Source organism: Zosterops lateralis (genome assembly GCF_965231275.1).
Source record: "Zosterops lateralis genome assembly, chromosome: 30".
NCBI classification, from domain to species: domain Eukaryota; kingdom Metazoa; phylum Chordata; class Aves; order Passeriformes; family Zosteropidae; genus Zosterops; species Zosterops lateralis.
In genome coordinates, this window is record NC_139790.1 from 3610889 (window position 1) to 3629002 (window position 18114).

At 47.1% G+C, this 18114-nt stretch overlaps 1 long non-coding RNA gene across 1 annotated transcript; it reads right to left on the reverse strand.

Annotated features, from left to right (window-relative positions):
- Window positions 1-2508: 2508 nt before the first annotated feature.
- LOC310920383 lies at window positions 2509-8527 on the reverse strand. Its single transcript, XR_014591986.1, has 3 exons — window positions 8463-8527; window positions 5398-5549; window positions 2509-2837 (listed from the first exon to the last, which is right to left on the reverse strand). It is a non-coding gene; the product is annotated as an uncharacterized lncRNA (long non-coding RNA).
- Window positions 8528-18114: the final 9587 nt, after the last annotated feature.

The window sequence follows — 18114 nt, forward strand, 5'->3', positions numbered from 1 at the left end:
AACTCTCCTCTTGTATGTTTTCCAAATTTTATCACCTCCTAAGAGCCAGTGTTCTTTAAAACAGGATTTAAATCACGATATTACCCTTGTGTTTCAATTTCTAAATGTTATTGTACAAGAACCAGCAGAAATTGTTGTGATATCAGGCAACTCCCAGGATTTCTTTTGGAGTGTTCAGACCAAGGGGATGTCACAATGTGTGCAAAGACTCTCTGTCATTGTCCTATTGATTTTGGGTTCCCTGCCGTGCTCAGTGCAGCTGAGGATTGGGGGGTGACACCTCCAGAAGGGGCTGCTGATCTCAGGGCTTTATTTTGAGTTTGGCAGCCTGGGCTGGAATAATTTACGGCAGCGAGGTTTGAACTTGGAGCTGTCCTCACTTTTCTGTCCACGCTGTTTATTTGTGGGTGGCTGAAACCAGGAAAGGTCAAACCTTGATCTCTCCCCAGGATCCCTGTAGATAATTTAGACGTTAATCAAGCTCTGTTCTCTCTCCTTCCCTTCATGAGCGTTCTTGAACCAGGATCAGCGCGAGGAAGAAAGAAGTGGGAATGTCTTCAACAGCCCCACACTCCCACTCTGCCAAGCTGATTTATCCCTCTCCTGCCCCATCCCTCTGCTGAAAACTCACTCCTGGAGACAACAGAAACTTTTTCTTCTCCAATTAAAAAATAATAATAAAAATAAAGTCCTTTCTGGAGATTGCTCAGGTTCTCTCCCACATTGCTTGGGAGATTTTCCTTCAAAGTTTTGTCTGAGCGGGGCCAGAACACCTTCCCTTGCTCTGCCCTGTCTCAGATCAATATGACAACCTTCACCAGAGCTGTAATTGCATTGGGCAGGGATGCATCAAACCTCAGAATATTTGATTTGTCCTCAACCTGAGGTGAGGACTCTCACTGTGGGGGTTTTTTCTCTCCCCAGCCCTCTGCAAGTGTAATTCCGTTTAAATCTGCGGGGATCGCTCTGAGATTGCTCTGGTAAAGGAGGTGGGTTAATATCCCTCCTGTCCTTGGCTTTACTGCAGACAGTGGCAACGAGGGGCCTAATTAGTGTGATTGGGTTGGTGCTTACGGAGGTTTCTCCAAGAGAAACTGGACTGACACCATGAAACTCATTAAACTCAGCTCTCCCAACAGCCGCGGCTTTATGCGGGAGAGAAAAGGAATCCAGCGAGAGGGAAGTCAAAGTAGGATCCTCATCAGAGTAATTAGTGCGAGTCATTATTTCCTGGGAGCCTCAGATGGGCACATTTATCCTGAGGAGATGCCAAGGGTAAGGCTGGATGGAGCTGCCTGGGGAGGGGAGGGAGGAGAGGGGCTTTGCCCACGTTCCCTGGCGAGGTGATGGGTGATCCTATTAGCACAGATAATCCCCTTTCACGGCGCTCATTCCCTGCCATTATCTTTATTTGGCTGCTGATTTCCCTCATGGAATTCTCCTGCCATTCCAATGTTTAGCAGGAAGGAATTTGAGAAAGGGAAAAAATCCTGCCTGGGCTATGGCAGTGTTCCTGGAAGGAAAAGGAGCTGCTGGTGGGTTGGGGAGAGAATCTCCAACAAAACCTTCTGCTGGTGGTGGAATCTCCTCAGAGGATCCGTGTTCCCATCCCTGGAATCCATCCTGCTCTTTCCTGCTGGAGCTGGAATGTGCTGCCTCAGTCAATGTTAACAAACAGCTTTGCCAGCAAACTTCCTGCTCTTGGAATGAATGAAGGGGGAAAGGAGATGATGGAATGGAATAGGGAAATTATTTCCCCAAGTCCTGGAATGGATTCCTGGTCCCCAATTGCAATTCCAGTGCTGGGGGCACATGGGGTCACCCCTTGGGTCACTTCTGACCTTTCAAATTGTGAGCACCCCCTTCAGAACCTCCTGCTCTGGTCTCTCTCAGAATTCCTCATGGATGGGCCTTTTAGGGGTCCAATTTTCAGCTGCCCAGAGGAGCTGTGGCTGCCCCTGGATCCCTGGAAGTGCCCAAGGCCAGGCTGGATGGGGTTTGGAGCACCCTGGGATTGTGGATAATGTCCCTGCCCATGCCAGGGAGTGAAATTACATAAACTTTAATGTCCCTTGACACCCAAATGTTTCCATGATACCTGATTTCCATTATATTACTAGAAACAAGTTGAGTTTTTTGAGTTGGTTTGGGGTTTTGGATATGGTTCATCTCGGGGGGGTTTTAATAATAAAATATATTTATTGCATCACTCTATATTGCCTTCCTTTATCAATACAACAAAGAGGGCAATGGTTTCATTGTGGAAAGATGATTTATTCTTATTTATGGATTTATTTTCCCTCCCTTTTGGACCCTCCCCATCCCCAGCAGCGCAGCACGAGCAACTGATGCCGAAGTGAGAGAAACAAATAACTCAGCGACTGCCACGGGGATAAGGCCTGGCTTAAAGCTCATTTGCCAGGCAGCGTTTGCCTCTTAAAACCTCCCTTTGCTATGGAGAGCAGAGATCCTGCAAATGCCATGTGATTGCAGCTGGAAAAGATGGAAGGGCCGCGTTCTGACCCGCAGACAAAATGTGTCAAACGAGACCTTTCAGCGCCGTGACGCTCCCGGCTTTTAATGAAATCTGTCAGGTACAGATGAATGGTTAACCTGCCTTTCCTTCTCCCGGCTTATTAAAATCATTAAAAGGCAGCAATAATTATGATCCTTTCTGACTGCTGTGTTTATGTCAGGCCCGGGGGTCTCGTGCCTGCAGAGGGATTCTGCTCGGATGGGAATTGCTGCAGAAGGTCACTGGTGCTCCTTCCCGACGTGGGGATGGGGGACTGGAGCTTTTTCCTCTTTGCTGCCCTTTTTCAAGTGCAGGATCTGACCTGTAGAACACAAACAGGTGATTTTTTTCCTTTTTTTTTTTTTTTTTTTTTTTTTTAATTTATCAGTTAGGAATTGAAATTTAAATCAGCTTGTATTCCAAACTGAGCAGTTCCTGATCCTCTACCACATGAGACAACCCAAGGATGTGCACAGGACTAAGGGAAGATGATGGGCTGCATTATTACCCAAGGGAAGACCTAATCTTTTAAACCAATGCACCCTCACAATGACATCATGTTATTTGTTCTCTATTTTTGTGGCCCGTGGGTATCTCCTTGTGTCTTTTATCCACATTTTTTTTTTAACAAGTGGCACCCCTGACAACTCCTGATGTTCCTCTCCTATTTCACACAGGTTGTGACATTCTGCTATTTATTCTCTATTGACATTTTGTTATTTATTCTCTATTTTTTTTGGCCCATGGGTATCTCCTCGTGTCTTTTATCCACATTTTTTTTTAACAAATGGCACCTCTGAGAACTCCTGATGTTCCTCTCCCTTTCCACACAGGTTGGGTGTGTTCACACAGGTATTTCTGGGAGCCTTGGTGTCAGTGCTGTGGTTGTGGCTGTGAATTTTGAGGCCTTTTGCTGAGTTTCATTGATTTTCACCAGCTGTGCTGCTGTACTTTGGTGATCTATTCCAGAGGCCTCAAGTTTAAGGTCTGACCCAGGTTTGTACTGAAGGACATTTCTACAGTAGCAAAAGGAATTTTTTTATTTTTTTTTTGCTCAGCACTTGAAACATTTTTCTACTCGTGTAGCTCACGGAACTGAACGTGATGGAGCTGATTTCCCAAAGCTGAAAATACAGACTGTCATGGAAATCCATAGGAACAAATCCATAGAAAGATTCCTGCTTGGTTTATATCAAATCAAAAAATCACTTTTATTCCTGAGTTGCAGTTTGAGCTCATCCTTGCCAGCCAGGGAGTCTGGAGTCAAAGAATTTAATATCAAACCTGGGGGTCTGACAGATTTTGGAGGGGAAAGGGGGAGATGATTCCTGTGAAAGCCCCTGTCTGGTTCCATATCAGGCATTGACAAAGCAATCAGTGGAATTCTTCTTCAGCATAGATTATGCTGTAAAAGCAAAAAAAAACCCCAGCATTGATTTGGGTTTGTAATAAGATGACAAGTCTGTAATGATCAGCAGCTTCAGAGATTACAGAAATGTACTTTTCATTCCTCTGACACCATGTCAATACCTTTTTCCAGCTGTTCTGAACACCCTGAGAGGTTTTATCTTAAAATCTGGGTTTGAGAAAGATAAGCGAGAGAAAAGGTTGATCTGCCATTGAAACGGTGTCACTTCTAAATTCTTTTATGTTCGACAAAATACACTTTATAAAGTGTTATAAAGTACAAATGGGGTCAGGGAAGCACCTTTTGCTCCACTTCAGGGTGACTTGAGCCCTGTGTTTGGGTGATTTTCAGAACACAACATCCATGAGCTTTTTGGGCCGTGAGGTGAGTTTTTCTTCATCTTGTGCCTTGCCAGAATTTTTGCATCTTTTTGAAAAAAATTCCTTGGTTTTAACGGTCTTTTCCAAGCTAAACAAATCCGTGGTGAGGCTGATGCCACCTGGTCACAACCAAATCCATCCCACGTGGGTAAAACAGGCTGAGGAAAGGCAGTGGGGGCATGAAATGCTTTTATATTCCTTTGATTCCATCCATTATTGATAAGGCTTTTAGCAATGATCATCAGTAAATGTTGTTTTACACCCCAGCGTGTGCCAGAGGGATCTGTAGTAACCCAGCTGGAGTTTTTATGGAATTTTTAAAGAGATGAAGCACGTAAATGCTGGTTACACAGAATTAGACAATTTGAGCCCTTTTTGGGGGGCTAAAAATAGGGATTTGCATGGTTTGTTCCCATCTCCATTGTGTGCTCAGTAACGCAGACTGGCCCGTTTGTTCCTTTGGCTCTGCTGCTGGTTGGACACTCAATTCCCCTGGCAGGGGATTCACTCTGGATACACATTTATGGGCTGGATTCCCCACCAGAATTCCCTCTGCAAACCCTGGAGCTGCTCTATCAGCTCCTTTCATCTGCCCCTGGGCACACAAACCCTTCTTGTCCCTCGCTTTCCCCTCTCTCTACATTCTGCACCAAAGTTCCCGTGAATTTGGGGAATTTAGCTGAAATTCAGGCATTTGTTTTGTGTTCATGTCACACGTTGTTTCTGCCACAGTTGCTCTCCTTCCCCCCCGTTCAGCGAGCAGCACACGGAATAAAAGGAGCTTGTGTGAGATTTGGCTCAGCAGCCTCAGCTCTGCCTCTGTGCCAAACCCCTTAAAGCTGCAGCAGCCCCCGGCTGAGCTGAGAGCTGCAGCAGCCCGGCCTTGTCAGGGCTTTTCTGCTCCTCTTTTAACTCTTCCTCACCCTCTGGCAGGGGAGGAAAGGAGGAGGATCCGGACAGAGTCACCCAGTGCTCCCAGTAACAGCCCGGGGTGAAAGGGGCAGGCAGGGGAGAGGGTGGTGGGGATTTCTCAAAGGGAAAAATGAAAGAGGGGAAATTTAGGTGGGATATTGGGATGAAAGAGAGATGGGCACAAATTCTTGGTGAGCTTCAGCGTTTGCAGCACCCAAACTTGTTGCAGTTTTCTTTTCCATCCTCTGAGCTGTGACTGGGATTTGTTTCCAGGCCAGGTGTGATCCCACCAGGTTGTGCTGCCTTTTTCCAGTTCTGCACAGCAAAGCTGGACCTGCCCAGGTGATTCAAACTGCCTTGAATGGCTTTGAACTGAAGGGTTGGATGGGATATTGGGAAGAAATTCCTCCCTGGAGGGTGGGGAGGGGCTGGGATGGAATTCCCAGATTTGCTGTGGCTGCCCCTGGATCCCTGGCAGTGCCCAAGGCCAGGCTGGAGCACCTGGGACAGTGGGAGGTGTCCCTGCCATGGCAGGGGTGGACCTGAGTGGGCTTTGAGGTCCCTCCTCACCCAAACAACTCCAGGATTCCATGAAAAGCAAACTCTGGGCTGATTAAATTGACCTGGGGAGGGATTTTTTTCTGTGCTTGCACCTTATACCAATCCCTGTCCCTGTGGCTCTTTCTCACAGATGCTAGAAACATTCACGACAGGGAGGTTTTGCTTTGATGGCTCAAGTGCCCTGTTGGAACATGGTAACAATGGTCAGCTGCCCCAGCTGTGCTGGGGTTTAGAGTCTACATTTCACTGAAACTCACTCCCAGATCTCCTGAGATTCCAGTTTCCCAGTCAGTCAGGTCCCCCAGAGGGTCCTGGCACTGCCCAGGCTCCCCAGGGAATGGTCACAGCCCTGAGGCTGCCAGAGCTCCAGGAGCCTTTGGACACCTCTCCCAGGGATGCCCAGGGTGGGATTTTGGGGTGTCTGTGCAGGGCAGGAGTGGATCAATGATCCCTGTGGGTCCCTCCCAGCTCAGGATATTCCATGATTTTATGGTTCTGTGAGGTTTTCAGAACAATTCCCATTGTACCACTGCTCCCTTTCCTTTTCCCCCTGGATGTCAGGGGAGACTTCACCCAGCACAGGGTCAGGTCCTGCCTGGTGGCTCCTGGCACTCCAAGGAGCACCCAAATCCCTGTCAGCATCTCCTGCTGGAAGGGATTCCCTTTTCTCAAAGGTGAATAAAACCAAACTCATACTACACTCAACAATTTTCAGGAGACCAAAATAAGCTGTTGTCTCTTTTCAGGACACCAAGCTGACTGCCAGCATCCATGGAAAGTTCTTCCTGCACAACAACTTTGAAATCCATCCTGCAGTTCCCCTGGAAGGAAGACTCTTGTCTTGTCTTTCCTTAAGAACTGAATTTGGCTTTGCAAGGAGAGGGCCCTGTGGCAGTGGGAAAGCTGCAGGAGGGCTGGCAGTGAGTCCTGGCTTTCCTACAGGATTTGTAGCCTTGGGCCACTCATTTGGTGCTTGTGCCTTTTTTAATGTGTCTATTTTAATATAAATACACAAACAGCCTTCCCAGGGCCTGCTCCTGGCTCTGCCTGTCCAGAGCACAGATTTCCTTGAGCCATTCTGGAGCCCTCCTCACCCAGCAAATGAGGCAGAACCTGGCAGAAGGAAAAGGCAAATACTTGTGAACTCTGTTTTGGATCCCAAACCTGGGATATTTCACAGAATCATGGAATGGTTTGAGTGGGAAGGTGTAGGAGGAGGGAATACAGGTGACCTCACCTCTGATAAGTAACAACTCTGATAATTACCCAATACAGCCTCGCCCCTGATGAGATATTTTTATCCAATAAAAATAAGTGTGATAAAAGGGACTGGGTGAGCTGGTGAAGAGAGGATTATAATTGTGAGGATGATGAAGAAGCAGCATCTTGGGAAGAGAGAATCCCAGCTGTGAGGTCAGTCTGGGGCTGCAGTCAGAGCCTGTTGGTGGAACCTGCAGTCACAGTCTGGCTGGGGAAAAGCTGCAGTCACAGTGTGCACAGCAATCCCTGCAGTCACAGTGTGCACAGCAATCCCTGCAGTGACAGTGTGTACAGCAATCCTGCAGTCACAGTGACACCAATCCTGCAGTCACAGTGTGTACAGCAATCCTGCAGTCACAGTGACACCAATCCCTGCAGTCACAGTGTGCACAGCAATCCCTGCAGTCACAGTGTGCACAGCAATCCCTGCAGTCACAGTGTGCACACCAATCCTGCAGTCACAGTCACAGTCACACCAATCCTGCAGTCATAGTCACACACCAGTCCCTGCAGTCACAGTCACACCAATCCTGTTGTGGTGTGCATTGGAGTTTCCTGAAGTTCTGTATGGTTTTTGTTATGTTTTATTATCTCTTTAAAATGGTTTGTTCCTACAACCCCCCCATTCCCAACTCCCTGTGGCCTGTCCCTAATGATAGACAGGTTTCCCACTCCCCTTTTTGTCCCCAAATAGCCCTGCCAGTGCCCCCTTTCCCTGAGTCACTCCCCTTCATTCCTAAATTGGTTCTGGGCATCACCTTCCCAGGAAACCCCCCTGTATGTAGAGGCAATGCTGAGCCCCAGAGTGCCACATGGGCATGGGGACTGAAGTAAACCTTCATAATCCCCATGTGTGAGTCCTCTTGCTGTGGCCACGTTTCTGTCTGAGGTTCAGACCCACAAAACTTGCATCTTACGGTTCTCTGAAGAGCAAAGTGAGCCGGTGATAGCAGCAGCTCAGGAGAAGCCACACAGTCCCTGCAGCCAGAGCTCAGCAGGCAATAACCAGCAGTCAGAGGCTGTAAGGAAACAATTGCAGTCCCAGTGCAGCAGGAAATCCCTGATGTCAGGGTTGATCAGGCAATAACCAGCAGTCAGAGGCTGCAAGGGAAACCCAGAGCAGGAGCTGCTGCAGAGTCAGGGAATGGTTGGAGTCAGGATGGCTGAGCTGTGAGGAGGAATAAACCAGGACCCTTCTCATGCTGTGATGAACAGTCTGTGCCTGGGCTCATTTCTGCCCTCTGACAAGGGGCTGCTGCAACAGGAAGGGACCTTAAGATTATCCAGTTCCAACCCCTGTTGGAACCACCTCCCAGTGTCCCAGGGTGCTCCAGCCTGGCCTTGGGCACTGCCAGGGATCCAGGGGCAGCCACAGCAAATCTGGGAATTCCATCCCAGCCCCTCCCCACCCTCCCAATGCACTTACAGCACTTTGCCATGTCTGTAGCGCAGTGGAAGCAGTGGCTTTGGTGTTATCACCCGGGGTTGGAGATTAAATATTTTCATTAAGTCTGGAGCCTTCTCCACTCCTAAAAGCATTTCTGCAGCACTGTTTACTAAGCACAGTCATTTGGCTGTTGATGTTTATATAAAAATAAAGAAAAGTGCTCCCTTTTCTATTGCTGTGAACTCTCATTGCCTTTTCCTTCCTGTAATGACAACAGGAGAATTGCCCTTAATTAAAATAACACAAAGCAGTGAGAATTCTTGGGAAACAAATATTCATGGTGGGGGAGGAGAAGCGGTAGGAGATGAAACTGATTTTTTTGCATGAGCTGTAATGAAATACTTGGGACCAGGCCTGTTGACAACACCCTTCCCTTCCCCATACCCCTCCCAGTTTCATAAAATCACAGAACAGTTTGGCTTGGGACTGTAAAGATCCCCAAGTTCAATCCCCTCACCCATATCCATCCCCCATATTTTCTTTTTTTTTTTTTTTTTTTTTGAGATGTAGACATAGAACATAAAAATCCCTGGGAAAATGCATGCCTGTTGGTTTGGAGTTTTTTGTGGGTTTTTTTTTTCTCTTTTCATTAAAAAGTCCATATCATTGAGCTCCCTTTAATTAATTTTACAAGATGATAAATTGACAGCATTACGACATCAGAAAGCCCATCCAGCGGAACTTTTATGGGAATAATTTGTAAATCTGCTGCTCGTAAAATATTAAAGAAAAGCTGTGGTTAAAAGTTGGGTTTGCTGCCTATTGACAAGGATTGGCCTTAAAATGGAAAAACACAGGAAGGGAATGTGGTGGAACGTGGATTTGGGGACTCTGGAGGCAACAGGAGGGAGCTGAAGGGGTGCTCTGGGTGGGCAGAAGGGAAGCAGAAAGAAATTCATGGATCTCATGGAATCCTGGAATGGTTTGGGTTGGAAGGACCTTAAAACCCACTCAGTGCCACCCCTGCCATGGCAGGGACACCTCCCAGTGTCCCAGGTGATCCAGCCTGGCCTTGGGCACTGCCAGGGATCCAGGGGCAGCCACAGCAAATCTGGGAATTCCATCCCAGCCCCTCCCCACCCTCCCAGCCAGGAATTCTTTCCCAATATCCCATATTTCCCTGCCCTCTGGCCATGAAAAGCCATTCCCCCTCTACTTTGCTTTTCTTGCCTTCTTGGGATTCTTCTTGCTCCAACAAGTTTTATAATAAATAATATTTTTATTCATTTTTTCCTTACAGAGCATGCAAACGTCCTGAAATAATTTATATATTTTTCTTAATTATTATTTTTAAATAGCGCTGCGCATAAACATTTTCATTTGGTTCATTTGGGGAAAAATATGGCTGACCTAAATAGCAAAACTACCTTTGATCTTGCAGAGATCGAACTGTTAGCAGAAATTAATGACTGAAAAATGAACACGTGTGGCATCCCTCCAGAGAATAAAACACAGCTCGGAATCAAAGAATCCCAGTGCAGAAGAAGCCAACTCTCCCACAAAGCTCGTGCTTTTAAACAAAAGGATTGGAATTTTAAAGAGGGCTCCACAGGAGGGGAATGACCAGGCTGTGCCAGAGTTTTACAAATGAAAATTCTCCGTTGTGTGTTGTGTGTTCCTCGGTTTGGGTTTTGGGTGGGTTTGAAGTGGGTCAGCCCTTGTTGGCTCCATCTGAGCAGCTCCAGAGTGTTGGAAAATCCAAAATAGGAGGCATTAAATCCATCTTTGGAGGCTGAGTCTTGTCAGAGTCCAGGGCATCCCTCTGGGCACCCTGGAAGGTCACAGAGCTCAGCAGAGGGGCCTGGGACCCGAGAAAGAGGGTCTGGGGTCTGTGCAGGGGGGTTTGCCTGGCACAGAGCCCAGGAGGACACAGGCTTGGATTTCAGTCCATGGGAAAAACTTCCAGCACAGAGAGGAATTACAAGTCACAAATGTGTGACAGACAGTGGTGGAGTTTATCACCAGGTAGAAGATTTTGTAGTTTTGGGATTTTTAGAATGTAGGTGCAGGGAGACAAAATGGAGGAATTAGGGTGGAACTCTGGGTTCTTCTTCTTCTCCCTTGGCCTCCATTGTCTGCAGTGACGTGGGCACAGGGGAGTTTGAGGGGATTGGTTTAAAGTAGAGATGACCCTTCTAGTGTAGATAATAGACATTGGTATGGAATGGTAAATAACAGACACGTAATTATCTGTATAAAAGCAAAGTGACCTCCCATCACAGGGCAGTCCCCTCGTGTCCGAGCTGCTGTGAACACCTTGGCCGGACACAGAGAATTGTAAGATAAGAATTAATAAACAACGTGAGAAACCAAGAAAACCAAGACCTTGAGACTCCCATTCATTCTCGCGCCAACCCGAAGCCTTCAGAGGTCAGAGAGAACAGAGGGAGAAAAAGACCCCTCGAACCACCAGCCTGGAATCTCGGGTGAGAGAAAACAAAAAACCCGACAAGTCTGAGGCTGGAGAGGTGGGGAACCAGCTCTGTCCTTCCAAACCTTCCCCACAGGCAGTGCCTGGATTCGGAGCTGGTGTTTGGGTGAGGAAATGGAAAAATAAAACTTCCACAGGAAGACTGGAACGCATGGCCTCGTTTTCCAGGACTGACAGGCCCTTGGTGTTGATGGGATTTGGTGTTTGCTCAGCACATTTGGAATTCTGACTTGTTACAATCCTAAATGCTGAGTTAGAAACTCAAATTTCTGCTCTTTGCATGAAAATTTATGGGTTTTTTTCTCCAGAATCCTGCCATCCTTCCCCCTCTAGGACAAGTGGAAATGACCTCCAGTTGTACCAAGGCAAGTTCAGGTTGGATTTTAGGGAAAATTTCTTCACTGGAAGGGGCTGCCCAGGGCAGAGGTGGAGCCCCAGATCCTGGAGGTGTTAAAAAATGAATGGATGTGGCACTTGGATGGTTTATTTTTGGTGGCATCTGGTGAAAGGTTGGACTTGATGCTCTTGGAGGTCTTTTCCAACCCTATGGATTCCATTATTTTATAAAATCAGTTCTCCACTTCTAGAAAAGGGGAGGAGGGTTCTCTTTTCTTTTGCTTTATTTGCATTTAAATTCCAGGTCCTTCAAGATCTGTCCCTGGCTGCCCTGGGCACAGTCCAGAGCACCCTGGGCTGGATCTCAGACAGGTCCTCCAGGAGGGTCTTTAAGGTAATTAGCGACGGTCAATCTGATTGAAGTAATGAAATGTGTGTAACACTCTGCCCCGGGGAGGCTTAATTAATTAAAATTCATTGAATGTGTCACAGAGTTTGCTCACTGAGGAGCATGCTGGAAACACCAAATATTATTTATTACTTCTGTTGTGGAAATGGGGATAATAACTTGAGTTTGTTATTCCAATTTACAGGATTTGTCTATGAAAACTCGAATTTCCTGTGAGAGATTTTGACCTCAATTTCCACTTATTGACAGCGTGTCTGGCTGCCTCACCCTCCTCAGGCTTTGTGGTGTGAAATGGGGGATTCAATTAAAGAACCAAAATTAATGTTTCTTTCTGCACCCTCTTCCTGGCTGATGGCAAAACTGGAAGGATATTTTTTTATCAGAATGTGGATTATCCAAAGGAAATTCCTCTTCCAGCTCTATGTTCCTTCCTTTTAGTGGTTTTAGTGGCACATGAAGTTCGGCTTTTATTTTTTCTGAATTTCTAATTGGAGTTTTCCAGGGGGAACTCCAGGATCTAAAGCAGCCAGGAGTGTCGCCCTGATTTTTTCAGCCTTCTGATATTTTACATTTTTGTACTGGAGTTCTCACACATTGTAACACAAACAAAAAATGATGTTTTGAAAACTATGCATTCCTTTCCTGGAGGAAGGACAAATTGATGGACATTTAGTTTGACCAGTGGGGTCAGAGGGATGGCTATCTCATCCTCCAATCCCTGATCAAACTCCAAAGACTCTGTAAGTCAAAATCCCAAATAAACTTCCTTCTTTTTCGCTCTGACACTGTGTGAGTGTCCTTCTTTTTGTGTCCTCAGCAGCACCAGCCTGGCCCTGCTGGGCTTTGCTTCCTCACATTGTTTTCCTCTGGTCCAGAGGGGTTTTCAAATTCCCTCACTGTCCCATCTGGGTCGCCAGAAACTGATGCCTTGGGGAGGCTGAGCTGGAACAGAGACTGGACAGAGCTGGAGAATAAAGTAGAGATTTATTAAAAGGCCTTTAGGATCCACCTTGGGCAGGACAAGAGCCTGGCCAGGGCTACACCCAAGGGGGACCCAAAATGGTCACAAAATGGTCACAAAATGGACACAAAATGGACTCACAAAAATGGCTGTCCGGTCACCAGGTCTCACACTTTGATCAGTTTTGGTCCATTTGCATATTGGGGTTTAATTGTCCAATCCCAGCTCCAGGCTGTGAGGTCCCATCCTTCTTGTCCCTCCCTCCAGCCCCCCTTGTTTGTGCTTTTGGGCTGAGAGTTGTCCTTGGTGTGCAGCAGGAAAAGGATTTGTTTTGTGTCCCTGCTGTGTGCAGAGCTGAGTGACACTGACTGTGAGCTCAGAGCTGCCCCCCTGGGCACCACAGAACATGAAATACATGGAAGATAAAACTGAAGGCACCATTATCCTCCATGGGAAGGCAATTCCAGCATCACCTCTGGAATATATTTGAGATGGGCTGGTGCTGGTAATGGGAGGCTGAAGCTGGTGGAGGGACTGGAGCCATTCCAGACTCCTTGAACAGGGAATTTGGCCCGTGAGTTCTTATTCTGGGGTAGATGAGGAGAGCTGGAGCCTGACCTTTGTGGTGGGACACTTGTGGAGCTCAGGGACACCTCCCTGTGCCAGGGGCCTGCAGTGCCAGGATTTCTGATGCCACAAAAGCTGAGGCAAAGCTCCTGGTACCTCTGCAGCCTCTCTGGAATCAGGCCCTGTCACATTTCCTGATTAAAGCCCACGTCAGCCCTGTGCAGTCAGACAGCACAGGCCAGGCATCAGGTAATTAATTGGTGATTAAATCAATAGCAGAGGAGTGGGGGTTTGCAGGGGGAGAGCCAGACAGGTCTCCACTTGTGTGGCTGTGCAGAAGGTGAAAACAGATCTCTGAAAGCCCCTGATTTCTGTCCCTTGTGACTGCAGCTTCCTGGGAGTGCATTGGGGAGCTCTGCTGGTGGACACATCCTCCTGGAACCCGTGGGCTTTGGGGAGCAGGCTGCAGCCAGGGAGCCAGAGGTGGTGCAGCTGAATGGAAATGTGCTTGTCTGCAGGTTTAAAGCAGCCTGCAGAGGTATCATTATCTCCAGCACGACAGGCCAAAAATACCTTAACAATATGCTTCCTTTCTCAGGGAAAAATTTTTTAAAAAAATTTTAAAAAAGAGAAAAAGAAAGCAGCATTTCTTATGGAACATGTCAGTCTTGTTCTCCTGCCACTGCCACATGACAATGCTGTGTCCCACGCTGTCCTGTCTGCTGGGAATGTGCTGAGAGCAGGGTGGGCACTGGGAAAGGAGAGCTGCTGGTGCTGCAGGTGACTGCAGACATCCATTCACCTGCTCGGCGCTGCACGGGAACGGCTCTGGGGCTGCCAGGGAGGCACCAGGAGCTGCTCTGCATCTGCTCTGGCTGCTAATCCTATTACCAGCAACAGGATTAGTTCATAGACAAAGAGCTCTGCTCGTCTGCTCCCCGTGCCCTGCTCTGAAAATCAAACGGGGTTTGTTTCACACGCAGCACCTCGCGCACTCAGCACCTCATCCAGCTCCTCCAGCTGCTGGAATTCCCTGCACTGACACACTCATTTGTATGATTTCTGAGGGGGGAAAAAATGGATTAGAATGTAGCAATCATCCTGTATTGGTTTTGAGGGTTGTATTATTATTACTATTATTATTATTATTATTATTACTATTATTATTGTTGTTGTTGTTGTTGTTGTTGTTATATATTTCAAAATAGAATTATTCCAATAGACTTGGGGGATGGGAAGAGGCAATAATAACTCGGGGTATTATTAATGAGAGGACTGTCCCGTGTGCCCCTGCCTTGCTCTGAGGACAAGGGTATTGGAAGGAACCAGATTTCCTCATCAAGTTACTCACCTGGAAAGGTTTTAGTGATGCTCAGCTGCTGCTGGAGACTGGGAGGTGCCTGAGGTTCCCTCCCTGCTCTGTAATCCCTGGGCATCGCTGCTAAATTGGGTGGAAACACCAAACTTCCTTCAGCTTTCCCTCATCCTCCTGCCTGGCTGCAGGACTGTGTTTGGAGGCGATGGGGAAAGGAGCAGGGAGAACATATGTGAGCTCTCCCCAGCAGGAGCTGAGGGGTAGCAGAGCCTCATCTTTGCTTTTGTAATTATTTCTGCAAAGCCGTGCTGGCAGCTCCTCCCTGTAGAACCTCAGCATATGCCAGCAAAACTTTCTGTGCTGGCACGGCTCCCCGAGCTGCTCAGATGTGAGCTAAGTTGACAAAAGCAGTATTTTGTCAGTGCTGCTACATCTCCTGGATTCAATATTTCAGGACCAGACAGGGCCATTCTTCCCTCCCTCACCCCCTTCCTTGCTGCTCTTCCTCTCCTTCCCTCAAGTCTTTCCTCATCAGTTTCTCCATTCAACAGAGGAAACAAAACCAAACCCAAACCTGCACCAAGGCTGGCAGCATCACCCTGTCAGATTGTCTGTTTTCTGACCCAGAGATGGGGCAACTGAGAAGCGTTTTAAAAACTTCTATTCCATTTTCAATCTCATATGAAGAGTGACATAATACAGGTGTTATAATTCACACCATCACAATCAGAACCCAAACTATTTCCTAACTACAAAATGTTATAAAGTGTTTTCTGGCCTATCAGCTTTTGCCACACGATGCTGTTCATGCCTTAAAGCCAAACATCTAAAATTACACCTTGTGGGTTGTCACTACAGGACACAAAATGAACGACCCACACTCAGTCAGGTCGTCAGGGCAAAAAGAGGGCAGTTTATTTTCTACTTTGACTTATATAGATTTTGGACAATGACCAGGGATTGGAGGATGAGGTTGACACTTCCCCAACCCCACTGGTCAAACTACAAGTCCATCAATTGTCCCTTCTCAAGAGAGGTATGAAAAACAAGAAGGACAGTTTACAATAACATCACTTTGTTTACATGAAAATCTGTGAGAAACTCCACTACAAAAACTCAAACATCAGAAGGCTGAAAAAAATCAGAGCAACAGTGGGTCCTACTACAATGCACCTTTCATGGTTTTATTTCTCCAATTTATCCAGTTTTATTTGCAAGGCCATCCTTTGAAACTTGTTTCCAGTTCCATTTCTCTCTCAGCAATGTCCATCCTATTCCATGGCCTTTCCAAGTCAGCATTTCTTATCTCAAATTTGTATACAGATACAGACTGTGTGAGCCTTCTGTCAGACTTTGGGAATCCTCTCCAAATCCATTTCCCACATCGCCCAAATCACTGCAGACCCTCAATTCCAACTGCAGGGAAATATTTTATGAATTGATGCAGCCTGCCTGACCCACACCTGTCCCAGGTGTGTCCCAGCTGGGGATCTTTGCTCTCCAGGACAGACTGACCTGACCAGAGACAGCAGGTGATGTCACTTGGCCTTTGTGGCGTGTCCAGCGTGGCCAGGCTGGGCTGGGGAAGGGGACACGAGGAGCAGATGGGTTTGTGGCAGAGCTGGGTGGCAGATGGTCCTGCAGACAGCTCCTGCCGTGGCCTCAGTGGGTTTCCCCTTTTAGCAGCACTGATAACATTTGAATGTGTGTTTGGGCATTGAGGAGATGTGTGAGGAGGAGCTGCAGCAGCAGCAGCAGCAGCAGCAGGACAAGCTCTGATGTTTGATCTGAGGGTTTGAGAGTTCATCTTTACTCCTGGTACAGTAGAAACCTTTCCAGACCACATGATTGAATCCATAAATTCTTGGATCGCCCTTTTTCTGACGTCTTCATCCTCAGTGCACGAGATTTATTTCCTCTGATATTGTCACGTTAATTCGTCTGATATTTTTTTGTCTGAGTTCAGAACAAACCCAGAGCCTTCTGGCCATGCCTGCACAATTGGGAACAAATATCTATCTTTTTCCTAAATGTTCATTAGTTCCATCATTCTTTGAAAAGATTTTTGGGACAGGCTTAACCAAACCCCAAAGCATTCTTAGCCTGAAGCCTCTGAGCAGGCTGAGAGGGTTCAGCTTGCAGCTCATTTAGAGCACTTCTCCTCCCCAGGAGGGTGACACTATTTTACACCACAATGACACAGACTCCTGCTCCTGCTCTTTTGTTTTGATCGTGGATTTCATCCTGGATTTTTTTAAGGCTGCCCTGATCCTTCATGGAGTTGGAGCTGCCCCATCCTCAGCTCCAAATGGGGAATTTTAACTTGAGGCTGAGTGAATTGTCAGCAGCGAATGATTGTTTGGAAGAGTGATTTCTGTAGGATTATCTGATGCTGTTTCACACCACAACAACACAGACTCTGAGATTCAGGAGGCTGAAAATGACTCCTTTATTTCTGGGATGTGTCTCCCTTTTCTACTATTTCACACAGACCAATTGGATTGGTGACACAAAGACAAACCTCTTCACTCCCATTGGGCAGAGCAGAGGTGTTGGGAAAGATGGGACAGGAAAAGCTCACAGATATGATTGCCTGGCAAGAAATACTGAATATATAAAACCTGTGAGTGAAATAGAAATGAAAGCTGAGCTTTGAGATGTGATCATGGCAGGCAGGAAGACGGGGATGAGCTGGAGATGGGTTGAGTGATAACAAACAAAGGGACACCAAGGGACCCAAGGGTGTAGCCCCCACCAAGGTATCAGGGAAAAGGTGGATAAGAAAAGTCTCTTTAGAGTTTAGAATACAGAGTGATATGGTGATATAGCAGTTCTCATGGGCTGTGTGCAAAGTCTGTAGGGTTTGTATCTCACGTTGGTTGGTCACTGTAAATTAGAATATTCAACACAAAAGGAGATAGAATGGATTGGAACAAGGTCCTCGCTTACCTCTCTTACTTCCTACTCTCTTGCTCTCTCCCTCTCTCTCCCTTTGGGGCTTCCCTCCAGCCCAGGCTGGTGGCTGAAGGCAAAGCCCTTTTACCCATGACCCTTGCAATAAACCCACACGTTCTCAGAGTGTCTCAGGTCTGTAGAGTTCCCTCTCCCTGCCATCCACCGATGATCCTACACAGAGGGACATCAAGAAGTCCCTCCTGGGGAAAGGAATGAAGAACAAAGTTCCAGTTCCAAAAACATTTCTCCTGTTTACAGAAAATTCCCTGGGAGAAGAATTTCAGAGAACCAAAACACCTCAGGCACAGAACCAGGGCTGCAGGAGAGCACCCAGAGCAGGGCTGGCAGGGACTGGGATGATCAGGTGGATTTGTTCCCTTCAGTGCCTCCACCTCAGCAATTCCCAGCTCTTCCCCACACCTGGAGCTCGAGTTGCCTCACCTCACCCCTCCCAGCAGCTGCAAATCTTTTATCTGAAATCTTCTCCCTCCAGTGATTTACACTCGCCTGACTTGGCATTTGTAGCCCTGCTCAGTGACATCCTCAGTCCTGGACTAAACCCTGGCTTTGCCAAACCGTTCTTTACTGGGCTGCTCTCAATCTCCCCTTTCTACATCTCCTGAATTTCTCATGGCCTGTAAAGAAGGATTGTCTTCT